Raw genomic sequence first — 16,445 nt, 5'->3', positions numbered from 1 at the left:
GCCCTGGAGTAGAGTGGGGCAGCCTCAGGGTCAGTGTGGATGTGGCACCAGAAGTGAGGTCTGGGAAGAGACATCGCTGGCTTGATGCTTAAAGATGACCCAAGCCAGGGAATGGGACAACATCTAGATGAGGAAGAGGAAGAGGAAGTCTCTCTTTAGGTCCAGGGCGAGCCTGTCCTGTTGACCTTCACAACTGCATGTTTGGGGACACACTGCAGTGGTCAGAGGGGTAATATGTACTCCAACCTGTTCACATTTCTACAGGCTTTGTTCCTCTTCCAACATAGTCAGCACAATCAGCACTAAGTACCTTAAGGTCAGGCTAGAAATAGACCCTGGGTAAGGACTGATTCTTAAGATGGTTATAAAAGACAACCCAGGGGCGCAGAGAGGCCAAGAGATGAGTAAGCAGTACGGCTGTGAGTGGTTTCCCAAGGGCAACTTGACAAGACTGGAGTGCACCCCAAAACTATCACACAGATAACGAAGAGCCAGTCTTCACCCTCCCCAGTGGAAGAAGGTACAGGCATCGGTGGTCAGGTGCTTGTCTACAGGATAGTCTGTGCTCAGCACACAGAACAATCCTGCTCAGGATGGCTGTCACAGTTATAACCTGTGCCTTCAAGTCCCCTGTGCTCTCTGCTAGGTCCACCTGCAGCCCTGGATCTTCCCTAGGTGACAAAGTATGTGCTGGGTGTCCTTGTGTGTTGACCCTGGTCTCCTTGCTGGTCAATGGCACATGAAAATGGTAACGTGCTGTTCATGGCAGAGCAGAACATCTACTGGGTAGGGTGAGTTTCTGCACACAGGAGAAGGACGGAGAGGGAAGAGCGAAGGAGGAGGAAGAAGAGGAAAAGGAGGAGGAGAAGGAGAGAGGGCCTTGTTGGTTTCAGTTGTACCTCAAAGGACTGATGACTTTACTAGGGCCCCAGAAAGAGTGAATGGTAGCTACAGTCTGAGCTGCAGGCCAGTAATAGTCTCTCAGATCTCTGACCAGATCTCTGGGTCGCTACCACATCTGTCCCAAGTATCAGGGCTGCCATATCCCATATGACGCCAATGGGTAGCTGCTGTTAGCTGCTGCCTGGCACTGTTGACATAACCTGGTGCCGCCCAGCCCCAGGATCCTTCAACTCACCCAATTTTGCTTAAGCTGATACAAGGAGATTCAGGTCCCAAGGTCTGAGAAGTCACCAGCCCTAACCTCTACCCCGACTAGCTGGGCCACGTCTGATTAGGGAAACCTGAGCTGAGGAAAACAGAAGTTCCTGATAGAATGCAGCCTCCAGCTTCCCTCTTGGCCACCTAAAAGCAAAACTGACCTTTGACCCCTGACAATGAAGTAAGTGTTGCTGATGGTACCTGTGATATGCAGAGGGAGGTGGGAGCCAATGCTGTGGCCTCCGTGTTTGGTTCTGCTTCTTTTGCAGGGCATCGATGGAGCCCATGTGACAGGTGGGGGTGGGGCAGTGATGGAGCCCATGTGACAGGGGCACCACGGGAGGGGTTCTGTGAATTGTCACAGGTAGGGGCAGAGGCTGAGCTGTGTCTGCGCTGAGGACCCCTTCAAGTTATCAATCTGCTGTTACAAAGCTGCAAATGCTTCTGAAATCACAAAATGAAGCTCAGGAACATCATTCCTAGGAGCAACTCTCATTACTGCTATTAAACACACACTTCAGGACAAAATCTTTCATCTGCAGAAGGGTCTTCTTCTGTATCCAGGGGTCTTCCTTCACCATCCTGATACCCCATCCTCATCAAACAACACCTTTTGCTTCTTTCCATCATTATTTAGACAAATTTCCTCATTGAATCTGAACTCAAAAGTAGGCTAGGCTTGCTGACCAGTGAGAATCCTCCCGCCTCTGCCTCCCCAGCACCAGGATTACTGGTGTCCCACCACACCTGTCTTTGGTGCTGGGTATGAAGCTCAGCTCCTCTGGCTGGCTCGCATGGTATCCTAGCTTCCTTTCTGCTGCTGTGACCAAATGCCCTGACAAAAAACAACTTAGGGGAGAAAGTGTTTATTTTAGCTCACAATTCCACCTTCATCACTGTGGGGTACTCAGAGCAGCAGGAGCTTGAGGTAGCTGGTCGTGTCACACCACACTCAAGAGCAGAGAGAGAATGCATGCCTCCAGGCTAATGCTCAGATCAATGTTTCCACTCTTACACAATGCAGAACCCAACCCAGGGGGTGGTGTTACTCGTTTTCAAGGTTGGTCTTTGTAGTGGCCTGAAGGAGCATGGCCCCCAAAGGCTCATATATTTGAATAGGTGATGGCACTCTTTGGGAAGGATTAGGAAGTGTGGCCTCACTGGGGATGTGTCACTGGGGGCCAGCTTCAAAATCCTACACCATTCCCAGTTAGTCCTGTCTCTCTCCACGTCTCCCTCTCCCCTACCTCTGCCTGATTCATGGTTGCATCTCACGGTGTAAACTCCCAGCTACTGCTCCAGGGCCATGCCTGCCCGCTGCCATGCTCCCCACCATGATGATCATGGACTCACTCTCTGGAACTGTGAGCCCCAAGCAAACTTTCTTCTGTAAGCTGTCTTGGTTGTGGTGTCTTCACATCAACAGAGAGTAACTAGGACAGTTATCCCATGTCAATTAAGGAAATCAAGACAGCCCCCTACAGACATGTCACAGGCCAGCTGATTTAGACAATATCTCCCTCTTTCCAGGTGATTCCAGGCTGTATCAAATTGACAAACCACGAGTGACAAACCTTTACCAACTGAGCCACCCCCTGCCTGTTTCCACTTTTTGGCTGTTGGGTTCATAGTGAGAAATGATATTGCAGATCAAGCAGGTGATTTTTTATTTTAAATTGAGGGGTAGATCAGTTACTCTTCTGTGACTGTGATAACACCATGAACAACTTATAAAATGGAGAGTATAGTTTGGTTTCCAGTTCCAGAGGGATAAGAGTCCACCACGATGGATGTGGTAGGAAACAGCAGGTGCAGTGGCTTGAACGAAAATGGCCCTTACAGGCTCATCTGTTTGTAGGCTTGGTCCCCAGTTGGATGAATTGTTTAGGAAGAATTCAGAGGTGTGGTCTTTCTGGAGGAAGTGTCCCACTGAAGGTTGGCTTTGAAGTTGCACCAGCCCATGTCAGGATCAGTCTTCACCCTCCTCTGCCTGTAACTCTCAGACCAGACATGTAGTCAGTCACTTCTCCAGCACCACATCTGCCTGCATGCACCATGGGCCCTGCCATAATGAGAATGGACCGGATCTCTGAAATTGTAAGCAAGGCCCCAGTTAAATGCTTTCTCTTGGCCACAGTGTCTCCTTATGGTAGCAGAACAGGAGCTAAGACAACAGACATGGCAGCAGGGACAGGAAACTGAGAGCTCATATCTTGAACCATAAGCCAGAATCAGAGAGAACCAGGAAGATGCAGTATGAAGATTTAAACTCTCAAGTTTTCCCCCAATGACATGATTCCTCCAGTAAGCCCACACCAACTAAGCCTCCCCAAACAGTGCCACCAACTGGGGACTCATTCAAACCACCACAGGACAAGCTCCTGGGACCATTACTGTTTTATTGTTGACTTTCCCATGTCCACTTTGGACAGATAGAGCATCAGGACATACAAGCTGCACCTCAGTTCCCAAATGAGGACAGTCCCCGCGGTCACAAGGCCATGGACACAGAGAACACTTAGTCTCTGACTCTGCTGGCACCAGTCAGCAGATCCATCTGTCCCCGGGGAGCACAGCGCCTTCCTAAAGGTAAGTAGATTTAAGCCTCATAGAAGGGCCACGTTAGCTTCTGGCTTGGACTGCTTCCCTCCAGCGATAATCAGACGCATCATTTCCATAAATACAAATTCAATAAGGCCCTCCGAGCCTCGCCATCTGCTTGTCAAAGATGAAGCTTTAGAAAACAACAGGTCTATGAGCCCGGGGGCCTCTGACATTCATACAGCAGGAGCGGCCTTGATCAGCTTGTCCTGATCCAATTTCACCACTGCTGATCAAGTTAAGAGAGACTCAGCCTAAGGCACCAGGAAAAGGGCAGCTTAAAATGACCAGGGTGGAGGATCTCCACAGAGGTGGGGAGGAGACGTGTAAGCCTTGGGTGCTGGTGACTACGTGCTTCTTGGTAATGACCTGCTGGTGTCTGGAGAGATGGGACAGTTTAGAAGGCCAGACACTACTGGGTGTTGATGCCAAAGGCCGGTTCTATTGGGACAAGAGTCTTTGAATCACAGCTTTCAGCACTGGGAATGGCTGAGGCCACTATGTGCTCGCTGCTAAGAATTCCTGGTTCTTTGCAGGACTTGAGGAAGGTGTACCTCACAGAATTTTCAGGATCCACATCCCTGTCGGTGCAATTGTACCCATGACTGGAAACATTTTTTGTTCTCCAGAACTCTCCTTGGAATGGAAGGGAATAGCAGCTATTTTTCCCCCAAAGTGGACAGAGGTGTGTCTTGAAGGGCAAGGGGAAATGGAAGGTGGAGGCTTGAATGAAAATGTCCCCCATAGGCTCATAGGGAGTGGTACAATTAGGAGGCATGACCTTGTTGAAGGAAGGGGGCAGGCTTTGAGGTTTCAAATGCTCAGGCCTGGCTCAGTGTCTCTCTTTGCCTGCCTGCTGCCTGTGGATTCAGGTGTAGAACCCTCAGTTCCTTCTCCAGACGCCATGTGGCTCTCCACCTGGCTGGCCAGGGGCCATGCTTAATGGTATGACATGAGCCTTATGCCTTATTTCCGGTCGTCTTAATTGGTTTCTGGTGGTTGAACACATTTAGTTGTTTCCTCAGTGCCCAGGTGTAACCCAAACAAGCAACGGAGGACCCAGTGGACCCGCCAGTGCTGTGCCTATGTGGAGAGAGGCTGTCTTTAGTGTGACACTGAGGATGGAGCACAGGGGTAGAACGTCTGACTTGCCTGTGGGAGGTGCTGGCTCCAGCAACCAAGACTGCACAAAAGTCATCAGCAAACAGACTCCTGTAAGAGTCACAAAGTAAGAGGAGGCAGACACCAGAGGAAAGAATATACTGGAAGGTATGGGACTTGATACAGAGTCATGGCAACCAACCATGGATGAACAGTGGTCATGAGAGTAGTGGACAGTGCCCGTGGGGTGGGGTGGACAGTAGTGGACAGCGCCCATGGGGTGGGGTGGACAGTAGTGGACAGCGCCCGTGGGGTGGGGTGGACAGTGGTCTTGGTGTAAAAGTGGTAGGAAGTGGCTGTGTGAGTTTTGCGGTCAGAGCCGCTCAGCCTTTGCTTCTGGCCCCACAACTCAACTACTTGCTCGCTCCTTCCTGGCTGTTATTTGCACCCCTTGACCCTGCGCTGAGACCCAGGGAGGCCACCACGGCAGAGCAGTGACCAGGTAGCTGCTGACCTCAGGCAATGGTAACAAGCTCCGTGGAAAGAAAGCAACCCTTCTCCATCCAGCCTGAAACCGTGCACAGTGGCCCCTGGGCACGTGCTTGGGGAGCCCTGTGCGAACACACGTACCTAGGATCAAGTTTAATTTATAATCAGATACTGGAAGAGACTGCTAACTCAGAGCAGTGACTCACGCCATATTCTTAATTAAAGGCATTTCAGCTTATGTTTAATTCTGGAATCTTCCCTTGAATATTGTTTTGACCAGGTTGACCTCTGTAGCTAAAAATCCTCCATACAGTAAAGCCTCAGGTAAGGGGATATACCTCTCTAAGTTCCATTAGAAGTGCAGAAACAGGCACCACAGTGGCAGACAGATAAACAGTGAGACTCAACTGTGGAGCTGGGCGTACTGCCCCATGACCAAATGTGTGAGCCTGGAGCCGATAAGAAAGAGGCAGAAACGCCGATGCCTGAGGAAGCAGCGTTGATCAAATCAGCAGAAGGAGACTCTAAAATAAGTATAATTACTATCCTTAAAGAGATATGTGGTTATTGTATTCATGAGGCAAGAATGGGCTTTTATATAAAAGAACTAATTAGAGATCGTGGAGATTTAAAATAGACGGTCTGAAAAGCAGAAAGAGACATCTGAGGAGCAAATTAGTGAGCTGGAAGATCAGGCAGGTGCCACCCAAGGAATTCAGCGCAAAGGGCAGAAGGGGAAGCTGGGGGCCTTGGACCAGCTCCAGAGGCCACCATGCGGATGGCAGCCATGCCTAAAGGAAGAGTGGTAAAGCAAAGGATGGGGAAAACAGCCAACTGTTCCAAGCCACAGGACAACCCTGTCTTCAGAGCTGAGGAGCTCATTGCTAGGAAGAACACAGAAAACAGGCCTGTACCACAGTAGCCCATGCATGGCTAATCATAGGACTAGGAGTCTGACATCCAGAAAGAGAAAGCCCAAGAGAGGCTAAGTGAGAGAAAGAGGATTGGCTGGAGGAGGGGGATTTTAGCAAAATGCTTGCCAAGGTGGCATAGATCTGAGCCCCAGCACCCACATAAACAAACAGTGGGTACTGTGGTGATTACCAACTCAACACTAGAAAGCATACCGTAGGTCCTTGGGGCTCCCTGGCCAGCCTGCCTCATCAAACTGACCAACTCCAGGCTCAGGGAGAGGTCTTTCTCAAAACTGAGGTGAAGTGGAGTTGGAGAGGTGACTCAACAGGTAAGTGTGCCTGCTGCTCTTCTCAGGGACTCACGTTGGGTCCCCAGCGCCCATGTCAGTTGGCGCATAGCTCCAGGGAATTAGATGCCTTTGGCCGCCAAATGTGTACATACCCACGCACGGACATGTGTACTGACACATAATTAAAGGCAATTAATAGATACTTTTAATAAATAATTATAATTAATCTTTAAGAAGTAAATCTTTAAGAAAAACCAAAGTGCAGAGTGACTGAAGAGCTCTAACATTGATCTCTGACCTTTGTACCCTCCTCTTCCTCATTCCTATAAATATGTACTTTCACACCAATAAATAAATACCTCGAGTTTGGGCACAAGAGGAGATGCCCTGGCAGGGGAGAAACCCATACCAGTTTTTCCTGTCAACTTCAAAACCCAGCTTTCTAGTTTGGGAAAGAAATGGAAAGCAGACTCAGTTAATTTTCTGAAAGAGTCATGGAGTGGTGTATTCTGATGAAACAAAAGGTCTAACACAAAAGAGGTGAAGCCAAGGATGGGAGAATGGGGGTGGGGGGAGTGGAAACCCAGGGGATTAGTGTCACACCTAAGGAGTCTTGCAATGGCTGGAGGTGCCCGTCAGTTGCTTTCTTTGTTTTTTTTTGAAGACTTGAACTGTAAGAAAAACACAGTGGCCGATGTCACAGATGCTCTTTTGCTTACCATCTTCCAGATGATGCATGTGTCTCTAATGATGTATCTGCATCACAGAGTCAGGCAAACCTGATTTAGATTTCCGATACGCAATTGCTTTTCAAAGTCCCATATTACTGGGTTATAGAAATTAGCATAAAACCCTAATTGCATTTTAAATTTTATGTATCTATTTATTTTTGTATTTCTTTATGTGAGGGTGGTAATTGCCGTGGCTTGTGTGTAGCAATTGGAGGACGATTTGCAGGACTTAATTTTCTCCTTTCATCGTGAGTCCTGGTATCAAACCCAGGACATCAGGCCTCGTGGTAAGAGCCTTTAATGGCTGAACCATCTCAACAGCACAAGGCATTAATCTTTAAAAAGTGTTTATCTTGTATCTGTCATCCTGCTAAACTTATAATTTATCCCAGTAAATCTTCAGTACGTTCATTCAAATTTATCAAGTGGAATTTTCCACACTTCAGAGCTGGGCCTTTTCTGGGTCGATATTTGTGACTTTCATTTCTGCCTCTGACTTTTCAGGCCCGTCATCCTCCTGTCTCCGGCAAGCTGTGGGGTAAGGACACACAGCTCAGCTTGTTTTTTTCCGGCAGGATAGCCTTTCACATCTACCAGTTTGCACCACCAGAAAGTGTCAGCCTTGGCGAACTGCTTCCTCAGCGCCCTTGAAGAGCGGAGGAAGGACTCTGGCTCTCAAGCAGCTGGAGTTCAAGACCCCTGAGGATGAGTGTGACGAACACTGTGGAGTCTTACTCACAGATGACGACGACGACGACGATGACGAGGCACCTAAATGCATGTAATGGCTGCTCTCTGTTCAGGGCTGGCACCAGCACGTCAGTTAACAGCCACTAGAGTGACCCCAAAAGTCTTGAACACGTGCACACCCCTGAAATGAATGCACTTTGTAATCAGGGGTGCATTGTGGCGTTCTTAGCTCCATTTTCTTCCTTTTCTGGTAGTAAACATAACAATGCCTTATCTTTAAAAAGACATTGATTTAATATATATCAAGATAGCCCCAGCCTATTGGCCTTTCTGTGCCAGACCTACAAGAAGAATCTATGTACTATCAACCCATTTTATAGATAAAGGAGCTGTGGCACGGGCATGTTGATTGACTTGTACAAGATCACACAGTGAGGGAGACAGACAGACAGACAGAGCCCGTGCTCATTCCTTTGAGCCTCTGACCCTCGGCTCCCCCTTGCCAGTTTCTCCCACCTAATTGAGAATTGAAGCTGATCTTAATTATCGTTCCAGAGGACTAAACCTCATAGGTTTATTTATAAGAAGTCATTCAGCTGAGATCTAAGGAGAAATGACAGGGGAAAAAAGGTGTCTAGCTTGGGGACTGTCTGCCTTGCACACAACACTGCCCTGCAGAGCTGCTAATCATCATCACCCAGGAAGCAGAGAGCATAGGGTCCAAGAACAGACCCCTGCTGCCACCGTGGAGGGACGCAGTCAGCTCCTATGCATGCAGGACAAAGGAGAAAGGTTAAACTTCTGCTTTGTGCGCAGCTCTCAAGATCTTTGATGAGTTGGAAGCTATCAGGCTAGCCGGACGACTCAGCAGCTGCGGGCAGCCGAGCTTGCTGACCTGAGTTTCATCCTGAAACCCACGTGGCGGGAGGAGAGAATCAGCTTCCATGAGTTGTCCTCTGACCTCCACACTCGAACCATATACGTACACAAGAGAAATAAATAAATGTGATTTAAAAAGGAAAGATAAATATAAAGACTCCACAAAGACTGTCAGACATTTAGCCATAGCTATCATGGGCAGATGACAGGAAAAGGCAGTAAAGACCTGCTCTATCCCTAAGAGGACTGTGTCACATTCAGAATATATTTATCTGGGGTCAGTATGGAGATAAGGCATGAAGTGGAAACCCTGGGCAGAGAAGGTGTGAGAAGGATTCCTAGTGTCACTAGGGTCCTAACAAGGTACAGACAGACGTCCCACTGGAGGTGGGGTGGCGGGGTGCTGCACCTCTGTGGAGGAGATGGCCAGTCATTCAGATGAAAGAGGCTGTGGGTGAGCAGTGGTCCAGGCACTGGGTGGCACAGGTGAGCTGCAGTGCCAGGTGTACAGCCAGGGGAAGAGGGATGGAGCCTCACCAGAGCCACGTGGAGGGGAAGGAGGGATGGAGCCTCACCAGAGCCACGTGGAATGCAGGTGAGGAACACGGTTTAGGGAACTGAGTTGTTCTCCCAGCAAGAACAAACAATCAAAGAGATCCCAGGAAGGACAACCGGCCAAGCAGCAAAGAAAAGGAAAATAAACCCCCATTCGTTCAGGGTGCGAGAGGCTGAAGGCTGGGTGCCTGCTCGGGTGTTTTATAAGGCCCTGCGTCCTTCCCTTTCCCTTCTTGGCAGGTCCTGTCTAGTTAGCCACCCCTGGGCCTTCTTACTGTTTCTCTCAGAGTCTTTGGGTGGGTTAGGGAGCCTGCCCTAGCTTTCCCTGCTTATCTGGAAGAGTTCACCCTGGAGGAGGGGAAGAAGAGAGAGATGGACCCAATAGATAGGGTCCTTCTGGGAGGCTGTGGGATTCCCTGACCCTCCTGTCTGCCCTCGTAAGGAAGCCTGGAAGCCACAGCAGCCTCAGTGAAGCCCACAGTGCACTTGGACTAAGGTGACTACTGTCTTAGTTAGGGTTTCCATTGCTGTGAACAGACGCCATGACCAAGGCTACTCTTATAAAGGACAACATTTAACTGGGACTTGCTCACACTCTCAGAGGTTTAGTTCATTATCATTGTGGCAGGAGACATGGCAGAATGCAGGCAGACATGGTGCTGGAGGAGCTGAGAGTTCTACATCTTCATGGAAAGGAAGCCAAGAACAGACTGTGTTCCAGGCAGCTAGGAGGAGGGTCTCAGAGCCCACCCCCACAGTGGCACACTTCCTCCAACAAGGCCACGCTCACTCCAACGAGGCCACGCCCACTTCAACAAGGCCACGCCCACTCCAACAAGGCCACACCCACTCCAACAAGGCCACACCTCCTGAGGTCCATTCCCTGGAGGAAGCATATTCAGACTGCCACAGCGACCATTTTTCTTTATTATCCAGGTGACCCACAGACACCTTTCCGTGAGATCCCCACCTCTCCACTCTCAGGACTCTCTCTAACCCCCATTCTCAGGATTCATAAGCCAATCACCATGAAGAAGCTGACGGGAGTCCTCAGTGCCTGGCTCTGAGGAGAAATGGAAACTCAGCCCAAGTGAACCCATCTTTTCCCAAGGCCATTTACAGAGGGATCCTAGCTACACCAGAAAGGCTTGAGGCCAGCAGATAGTCTGCCCCATAGAGATATGAAACACAAGCCACGGTGTCGTTAATTTCATCGTGTCACATCTACCCCAAGCCTCATCTCCACAAAAGAAAAGCAAACACGGAAGGGACTGGAAAGGGCACGGCATATGTACAGAGCCATATTGGGGCAGTCTTGCACTTGGTCAGAGTTTGACTTTGGTCAAGGTTAACTTCTCCCAGTTAGCCAGGATCCTGCTCCACCTAGGGTGGAGTGCACGTAGTAAAGGTTAAGTTCATTGTTCTTCCTGGTATAGGGATTCCTGAATTAAACAGGTGACCCACCCAGCTGCCGGAGCAGTCAAGACGAAGACCTCCAAGAGAAGCTAGACAACTTCCACCGGAACTCAGCCTGGAGTCTGGGGGAAGGGTTTGCCCGAACTGTTAAAAGGTCCGGCGCCATTAAAGTTTACGGCTTTGATCAGTGAACATTGACTTAGCCGTACTTTCTTTTCGCCGCTCTTCCCTATGACCCCAAAATTCTCTCAACAGGTAACCCAGTTTACATGTAGCTGCTGGCGGCTACATAGTGGCGCCTGAACGTGGGAAGACCTGGCACGAGAGAATTTCTTGAGGTAGCCCTATCCAGCGAAGCTTCGCAGAAAAAGGTGAAAATTAATGGTGTCCGCACGGTAAGCAACATAGAGGGCAAAACTAGCGCTAGTGAATTCGTGTCTATGGTTGTGAGTGCAGGAATGGATACAGTTTTTCAAGCATACTGCGTGGACCCAGCGCAGGACTGCTTGGGTTGATAAGATAGGGAAATATGGGGAAGGAATTTGGTAGGCATTTGCCCAAAGCTCGTAAGAGCTGATTTCGGCGAAAAGAAAGGGGTTTTTAAAAATAGGCATATGTCCACAGCTTCTAAGAGCTGTTTAAAGAGGAAAATGGATGCAATTGCTTAACAAGCACGCTTAACTTTCTGTGTATCTTTCCGTGTTTGTCCCGGTGCACCGACCGACCGACTGTCTATGTGTATGTTTATGTCCTCCCTTTTATGTCCTCTCTGTGTCTTTGTGTGAATGACTGTTTCATGTTAAAAAGAAAAAATTGGTAAAGATTACATCTGCTGGTAACCTCTTGAGCTAGCCACAGTTTGTGTGGGGATTGATTCAAAGCCATGCCGCGACAGCGCAGCTCACTCAAGAGGCAAGCGTGGCTGGGGAAAAAGCCGCTCTTAAAAGCCCAGAAACCTCGAGATTTGGGAAGACTTTGGTTTGGCTTGTGAAATTCATGTAGTCGCTTTATACTTGTTTTTAATTGGTTTTAATGATATAAGGCTTTACATTTCTTGACTAAAGAGTTATAAATTAATTGGTTATTATGTAAAAGGTATAGTGTTATTAAGAAAAGGTTAGTTTAAAAACTGGTGATTCAGTGTTAGAGCTATCTTAACTAACTACACGTGGCCTAACGCCACTCATGCTTTGTTCTTGTTTATAATTGGATTTAAAGGTATATTTTGCATGTCTTGACTATAGAGTATTGGCTTAAGTCACTGCACATGATTTAAAAGGTATAATGTTATTAACAAAAGTTAGGTTAAGGCTGGTAGTTTAGGGTAGTCGCCATTTTGAACACGTGGCATGATGGTTAAGGCTGGTAGTTTAGGGTAGTCGCCATTTTGAACACCACATGGCATGACGCAATCCAGGAAATACAGGCCTTTGGGACGCTCCTAAATTGGCATGGTGTTTCATGTGAATCTTGGCCTGGAGATTAGACTTAATGAAGATTAAGATTTAAAATATTGTCTCTTTAATAAGTTACACTGTTATACACTTGAACATAAGAACTGGCATACAAACCTTGTGCTGTAAATATGTGTTTGCCATTAATTTTAAAGAAAATAGATTGTTTAAAATTGAGATTTGCTTCCAAAATTACAATTGTGCTCTAATATTGCAAGAAAACATTGAGTTACAATAAAAATCAGTGTGTCATTGGCTACAGTTTTCAGTTTGCAGGCTCGTAATTGTTAACATTTTGTAATTAAGATAATTTTAAGAGTGATACTGCTGTCTCCAAAATTAAAAAGGAGATCTCAGTGAAAATGTATTTGATATCAAGCAGGTTCCTTTGACCGTGGAATTACAGGTTTCTTTTGTTTAATCCTCAAAATGTCCTTGCAGGACAGATAGTTTGGGTCTGGTCTTAGATAAAAGGCTCAGATTAGAAGATATTTACTTTCCAGTAATCTCATACAATGTTCTTGCCAAGGACTCAGGGTGGATCCTAGGGCAGATAAAAAAATTTACATTTGAGTTAATGCAAAGCTTAGAGCTGCCTCAGGGGAAGCTAGTGAGGAAGTTTTGAGAAATTGTTTCTGCCTTACAGGCCCCACCTAGGGAGTGTTTGGCTTTAAAAAAAAAAAAAAAAAAAAAAAAGGTTTTTGACTTATCCAGGTGTGGGTTAAAATGCTGTTCAAATCTATGAAAGGTCAAGGAGGCTATAAAAGCATTAACATTTGGCCTGTCTACTCCCTATAAAATTATTGTAAATTTAAAGGGTTGGTTTTTTGCTTTACATTCTGATAGTTATAAAAGCATTTGCTTCTAATTTTAAAGAGACAACAAAACAATTTCATTAGAAAGTTTTGCCTCAAGGAATGGCTAACAGCCTTATGTCTTGTGAGAAAAAGTGTTTTGTCTCTGTTTCAATACTAGAAGTTAAGATCTTAAAATTTTCAGTGTATAATGTTCATAGAATGTTTGTTACAGGCCCTTGCTCCTATAGACTTTTAGAATTTTTAGGTAAATGGCTTTCAAAAGTTGTTAGGATATATTAATTGGCTTTATCTTATTTACCTCATTTTAAGCTTGCCACAAAAGGTCTTAAACCTCTGTTTTCAAGGTAGGAAACGTTTGTTCCTTGCTTCAAGCAACAATCAAATTTATTATTAATGGTTGGTCTATTACATGGCAAGCATTTTTAGGCAAAATTAATAATTGTTATCCAAAAGATAATTTGTACTATCAGATCACATGTTTATTCCTTTAAGTTTCTCCCTGCTTCAACACAGATACCTGAATTGGGTGCTATAGCAGCTATTTTTAAGATGTTAAAGGTCAAGCTTTTAATAATAGTAGATATACATAGCTCATGGTTTATAATTGCTTAAAATTGGTCCATTTTTAATACTGCTAATTTTTAATTTCTACAGTTTATACAAATGTGATTCAAATTTCTAAGAACAAAGGATATGTTCTCTAAATGACTGTCCTTTAGGTATTTGAAATAATTTTATATTTTGTGCACATCAAATTATAAAGATTTGTTCTTGATGTCCTCAATTTCTACCTCTACCACGTAATGGTGTTAATCCTAGAGGACTTAGTTATTACAGATAAATGATATTCATATTTCTAATTTAAAAGATTAAAAAAATATGTACATGTGACTAATGATTCATTTTTAGGCTGTCTAGTTGCAACTGCTCTAACAGAAAAAGCAACTATATTTTATATAATTACATAGTTATTGCCTATGTTATGGTTTATACTTTGTGTTCCAACTTAAATTAATAAAACAATATCTTCTTGGAAGAAAGAAGAGAGGGGAAATCGTGTCCCTGTACATATCATTTATATTATGCTTGCATGTTTTTAAGAAAATTTTAAAATTTAGATGCCAAGAAACTCCTTGCTAAATGTATATGACATCTTGTAATTAGACATATTGATGTCTAGGTGAAATGAAGGAATTCACTTACTAACATATGCCATGATCCTGATTTAATATTGGGGGAGAAGGCATGTCCTCTGTTTTTTCCACAGAATGCTGCAGAAGATATGCTGACTGTGCTTGCTGAATGCCCAGACCATGGTAACATAAGAGCTATATTGGATATATGTTCTTGACTTACCTCAATTGTTAAATGTCCCAGGTTAGATAAATTGCCTAGCTTCAAGCTTTTAGACTTTGTGGGACAGAAAATAGAGACTGTTAAGCTAGCTTAGGAAAAATTAATCTAAAGAAGAGTTAAAATGACTCTTCTCCTTATTGTGTTCAGCTGACTTAACCATAGACTAGTCTAGAAATAATCCCAATATTGAAGATTCCAATTTTGAAGATGGCTAACAATCTTCAGCCAGCTGTGTTAATTTAACATATAGTCTCCACTTTTCCTGAGAAGTAACAGCTTAATTCTTGATTCACAAGGCTACCTCTCCCATCTCAGAGGCCAAGCCTTGGGTCCTTAAAGTTGTTAATTTACAACTGAATTGGATACTTCTGGGACAAGTTAATCCTATTCCACCTTTAACTCTTGACCTTGTCTGTTAAGCAGACTGGCTGTCTCCACCCAGGCTCACCTGGATGGAGAGATTACATGTCTGTTAAAGACACTTGCAGACCCCCCTGGCTTCAAAACTTACACAAGTGGATCTCCAAAGAGGGAGCCACATAGAACTCAGATCTATGTGTGTTTGTTTTTGAACAAACATGGGTACCAGCGAGACGTGCGAGGCAAAGCACTGCATGGGGAGGTGAATTTCTGCTTCTGAGTCCCCAGGAAGTACACCTAATTGCATAGGGGTTAACGTCGAGAGGCTGTCCTTAAAATAATAAGGGAGCCTATTACCCCTCCTCTGAAAAAGACGTTATACAATATTTAAGAGGAATTACGGTCAATGCTTCCCCTCCTGGTTAAGGCCCGCCTTCTTATGAAGGATATTTATCCACTTGTTTTCTACCTCCTCGTGTTCAAATTAATAAAAAAAGGGAGGACATGTACAGAGCCATATTGGGGCAGTCTTGCACTTGGTCAGAGTTTGACTTTGGTCAAGGTTAACTTCTCCCAGTTAGCCAGGATCCTGCTCCACCTAGGGTGGAGTGCACGTAGTAAAGGTTAAGTTCATTGTTCTTCCTGGTATAGGGATTCCTGAATTAAACAGGTGACCCACCCAGCTGCCGGAGCAGTCAAGACGAAGACCTCCAAGAGAAGCTAGACAACTTCCACCGGAACTCAGCCTGGAGTCTGGGGGAAGGGTTTGCCCGAACTGTTAAAAGGTCCGGCGCCATTAAAGTTTACGGCTTTGATCAGTGAACATTGACTTAGCCGTACTTTCTTTTCGCCGCTCTTCCCTATGACCCCAAAATTCTCTCAACAGGTAACCCAGTTTACATGTAGCTGCTGGCGGCTACAGGCATAGAAAGGTGCTGTCCTGGATGGGGGTGGGGCGGGGACATAGCTCTCTCCCTGACCAGGAGAATTAGGGTAGGAAGCACTGACAGGCTCACTCATGGACTAGACCCACGCCTCTAGAAGGGACTGATGCTGTGTCCAGAGGATGCTGGCCAGTAGCAGAAAAGATGGAGAAAGGGCCAGGGGAGAGCTGAGCCTTTCTGACAGATCCTGCTGTGGGAAAGAGGAAGTGGTAAGCTTGCATGCGGCCTGGTGTGCTGCACGCTGGTGTGCCTGGGCTCTGCATGCAGGTGTTCCTCCCCACCCCCAGCCTCCCAGGAACCGAGCAAGCGTTGCCAAGGGAAAGAATGCAGAGCCTTTCTTCTCCCGGGGGAGGAGGGGCAGCCTCTGGGTGTCTGAAGCCCACTGGGCGTAGTGATGCGGCAGGGAAGGCCAGCCGGAGTCTTCTGCCCTCCTAGCCTTTATGAGAGCCACCAAGGCTATTTGCCTGGAGTTGTCTCTTCTCCACCTCCAGCACAGCACTCCTCAGCACTGAGGCCCCAGAGCTGTCACTGGCAGCCAAAGCAGACCCGGGAAGGGAAAGCAGGACCATCCTTGGCCTGTGGAGTGCCTGTGTTGGTCAAGTCCATCTGAGCTAGCAAGCCTGAGGGTCACTCTACCCCTAACTCAGAAAGATGTTTGCACTTCCATTTTGCATGAAGGGAAACTG

At 46.4% G+C, this 16,445-nt stretch overlaps 1 long non-coding RNA gene across 1 annotated transcript; it reads left to right on the top strand.

Annotated features, from left to right (window-relative positions):
• The first annotated feature begins 10,711 nt into the window (after positions 1-10,711).
• Positions 10,712-15,638, top strand: LOC127685116 (uncharacterized). The gene is made up of 2 exons (XR_007977791.1): positions 10,712-10,960; positions 15,579-15,638. It is a non-coding gene; the product is annotated as an uncharacterized LOC127685116 (long non-coding RNA).
• Positions 15,639-16,445: the final 807 nt, after the last annotated feature.

Source organism: Apodemus sylvaticus, chromosome 5 (genome assembly GCF_947179515.1).
Source record: "Apodemus sylvaticus chromosome 5, mApoSyl1.1, whole genome shotgun sequence".
In the NCBI taxonomy this organism is placed as follows: Eukaryota; Metazoa; Chordata; class Mammalia; order Rodentia; family Muridae; genus Apodemus; species Apodemus sylvaticus.
Note: the sequence above shows the minus strand (reverse complement) of the source record. Positions and strands in the feature narration are given on the sequence as shown.